The sequence below is a fragment of the Cornus florida genome, unplaced genomic scaffold (genome assembly GCF_030987335.1).
Source record: "Cornus florida cultivar Cherokee Brave unplaced genomic scaffold, ASM3098733v1 CherokeeBrave_3.0.0_Hap2_Chr06, whole genome shotgun sequence".
NCBI classification, from domain to species: Eukaryota; Viridiplantae; Streptophyta; class Magnoliopsida; order Cornales; family Cornaceae; genus Cornus; species Cornus florida.
Genome location: NW_026775576.1, coordinates 23,158,381 through 23,162,453, shown reverse-complemented (window position 1 = coordinate 23,162,453; position 4,073 = coordinate 23,158,381). Strand labels below are relative to the sequence as shown.

The following is a 4,073-nucleotide window of genomic DNA, read 5'->3' as shown; positions in this document are numbered from 1 at the left end:
CTTGAGAAAATATATATTTTTATATGAATAGTAATATTTAAGTTGAATTGTTTCACGTGCAACTTTTAATTGGTGATGTTTACCAAACAAATCACTTTAAAAATAAATTTTCAAAAATTGTATAGCTTTGAGAATGTTTTATTTTAATCTAAGTTTATTCTTATTTCTTTTTCAAAGGGGCACCAAAAAAAAGAAAAAGAAAAAGAAAAAAGAACTCAGATGCGCAGTTTTCTTCCGGAATCGGAAGCTCGTGAGAAACCCAATCCTCACATTGAACGCAAACATCTCTTCACTGTTCTCGCGAATGCACCAGACGAGAATCGAACCAGGGTTGGGGCCCGTGGCAGTGTACCATTCTACCACTCGACCACTGGTGCGTTCTGTGCTTATGACCAAAGGGTTATTAACTTATAGATAATAGTCAATTGGACTTGACTAATCTAAGCCATACAATTGTTTTAAATGGGCGTCCGTTCTCATTGATTTTTGTCGCTTTTGTTCTGGCTCTCAATTTTTGAAGATTAGTAATAATGGTAGTAGCAGTATTCGTTATTAATTAAAAAGAAAATTATAATCTTTTACTTTTGGTTGATGAAAAAAAGATAAAAGATGAACGATCCTTGCCGACTAATAACCTCTAACCTATTCTATACGAAATGAAAATTTTGAGAGCCTCTTTTGTTTTTCAAATTTTGAGAGCCTCTTTTGTTTTTCAAATTGGACTTGATTAATCTAAGTTATACAATTCTTTTAAATGAGTGTCCGGTTACCGTTCTCATTGATAGATTTTTGTCGCTTTTGTTCTAGTCTCAATTCTTCCAAGATCAATAATAATAGTAGTAACAGTATTCATTATTAATTAAAAAGAAAATTATAGTCTTTGACTTTTGGTTGATGAAAAAAAGATAAAGAATGAACTATTCTTGCCGACATATAAACTCTAACCCATTCTACAAAAGAGAAAAATAAAATCATAACCAAATTCATTCATATTGATTATAAAAGTTTTTTTTTTTTTTTTTTTTGGGTGTCCATAAGAAATATTTATTTTTGATAATCCAAATCTAATCATTTGGTAGATGTGAGGACACAAGTTTGAGCATTCACTTTGTTTCCTAACTACCAAACTCTTGTCTAACTAATCTTTCTATTTTTAAACTGGAATTGAAATTTCGATTTAAAAAATTAGGTTAATTCAGGTTATACATTGAATTTTTAATGTGATTTTGAGTTAGTTTCATATTAAATTTCTCTTAAATACAAACAATTCTAAGAAATTATTGTAAAATTTTAATAAATTACAAACGAATTATTAGAAAATTAATTATCCAAATTGTTAACAGACGGTAAATTAGAAATTAAACAAAGGAAGTTAAAAAAAAAGAAAAAGATTATTAGAATTTGAATATTATATAAACTTGATTTAAAATAAAAATATATAAATAATATTATAAGTCGGTTTCGGGTTGGCTCAGGTGCTAACACATCAATCCAAATCCAACCTTAATTAAATTCAATTAAAAAAATTTCATCCCAAGTCCAACTCTAATTACAAAAATAATTGCTTAAGCTCATAAAAAATTAGACTAATTCGAGTTGGGTTCAGATTACCCAACTCAAGTTGCACCCCAAGTATAAATCACATTAATTTGGACAATAGAAATGAATTTGTCAATTTTTGCTGGCCTAGCTTTCGATAGAGGTTCTTTGAGGGCAGACACAGTGTCAGGTATGAATGATTGTAATAATCTAGTTAAGTAGCGCCTAAATTGTTTAAAGCCCAAGATCAAGAGAGAAGTCAATTTGCATGCTGACGTGTTAGAAGAAGCTCATCACAAGGCTTTAGAGATTGAGAAATACTATAAGCGTCCTAAGCCTAGGTGAATGACTACTCAAGCCGGTCCATAATCATGGAATTGATTATGAAGGATTGAAAATTCCACAATCATTAGGATTGCCATTTCCAACATTCTCTCGTGTTATCTATGGATATACTGCCAAAGAAATGTTTGGCCAAATAACAAAGGAGTAGATTTTCATTCTTTTTTTTTTTCTTTTTTTTTTTAATCTAGAGGTTCGAATTTTTTAGTGAATGTACTTCCTCTAATTATATAAATAAATATGTAAATAATTGAACTACTTTTGACCTAATTCTTGTACAATTCCAAAACAACAATACGGAGGCAGCACCATGTTTCATTAGGTTTGGTTCGGTGATGCCATTCATCCATCGATTAATGATCAAAGTAGATCAAGCAAGAGTTGTCCAGTAGAGCTCAGTGTGTGAAAGGCCCAGGATTGGCCCAAATCACCTCAACTTCCCCTTCTTATCAAACAAAACCAGTTAACCTATCTCTGGTGCAAGCCATATCAAAAGCATGCACAAATGGAAACCTGCTAACTTCAATCTATCATCAGGCCTTGGCCTTTCTACTAGAATGAGGAGTGGCCTATGCCTATGTGTTGATAAGCTTGTTGAATTGAAAACTTCCTTGAAGTGCATTTCTGCCTTTCAAGTCTTAGCAGCGGGACCTTCTGTCAAGTTTGCTAAAAGACCTTATTTTTGGCCTTAATGCAATGAAAAGCGCGACGCGAATTCCTGTTGAATGTCGAATACTATAAGAACAAGAATCTCCATTTTGCTAGAATGCTTGGTATCGAAACCCTTCCCATCACACTTTGACAGATTCATTGAAGTTGGGCTAAAATTCGAACCAATTTAGCTACTGAATCATTTTATTTATCAACACGTAATTTCTAAATCCAAAAGAGTGCAATTACAATACTATTGTGGTGCTTATTGTAATTAACTGGATATGATAGAGTTATGAGCTCTATCCAATTGGAGCTAGAATAAGGAAGCCTTCTTGGATCCTCATCTCTAGCCCCAAATATTTTTAACCGTCTCTCAAGTCATATATTTTGGGACACGATGATACAAAATATACTTAATACACAATCCAGAATACAAAATGTTGAAAAAAAAAATTATGTATCATATACTATAGTATAATTTATTTAAATATTATTTGTAAATAATATAATAATCTATATATATATTTATATACTTTAATATCAAGAAAATAAAACTATAAAAGAACCTGATAAAGTCGAGGTTAGAATTTAATTCTATAGCCTTAAGACAGATACGCCCCGCTACGGTGCTAACGGACTCTTCGGCGTCTATCTCCCAGGATACAACGACTTTTCTTCCTTTGGTAGTAGCACTTCAAACCAATGGAATAGGCGAACCGGCTCGGTGTAGTACTCTCTGTTGAACTCAGACTCGGAGACCAGGATTGAACCCTAACTCGGAGACCAAGATTGAACCGAAACTTGGAAACCAAGATTGAACCGAAACTTGGAAACCAAGGTTCGAACCCAATCCAAACCAGTTTAGGTTGAACCCAAACCAGTGGCTGAACCGAACAAAGAAGAATTAGAAGAAGAAATTCAGAAGAAGAGAAAAAGATTTCTGAACTTGGTGTGTTTTGAAATGAAGACAATGATGGGTATTTATAGGCTTGTTGGTGCCTATTCTGAATGGGTGCAACCATAATCCGAATGGGTGCAACCATTGTTGACCAATCAGAATTGAAAAACTGTTGGTGGTTTTTTAATTTGTAAAGGGTGCAACTCTTGGTTCAAATTCTGATCCAGCCCAGCCCTTTAATTTCGTCCAGTCCAGCAAGCAAATAATCCAACTCGGCCATTAATTCAGCCCAGTAAACAGGCCCATTTTGATAAGTCCAGCATCAAAATAAAATTACAACCACACAGGCCCATTCCAACTTTGGGTAAAAAGTTAAACCCATTTCACAATCAAGCCCCACCCCGCCCTAGCCCGGACCAGACCGGGCGGGCGGCGCGCGCGTGTGGTAGTTGGTTCGGATCCAGGCTAGCCTAGGTCCTCCCCCTCTTAAAAACTTGGGTGCCCTTGGGCCCAAACCCAAATCCCATACTAGACATATTTATACTCAAGGTTGCTTTGCTACTTTTTCGATGTGGGACAAGCATTTCCCACTTTATTCACACCCATTTAGGCTTTATAAATCACTTACTTTGGAGCCAAT

At 34.4% G+C, this 4,073-nt stretch overlaps 1 non-coding gene across 1 annotated transcript; it reads right to left on the bottom strand.

Annotated features, from left to right (window-relative positions):
* Window positions 1-211: 211 nt before the first annotated feature.
* LOC132315533 (small nucleolar RNA snoR114) lies at window positions 212-298 on the bottom strand. Its single transcript, XR_009483716.1, has one exon. It is a non-coding gene; the product is annotated as a small nucleolar RNA snoR114 (small nucleolar RNA).
* Between the last annotated feature and the right edge of the window lie 3,775 nt (window positions 299-4,073).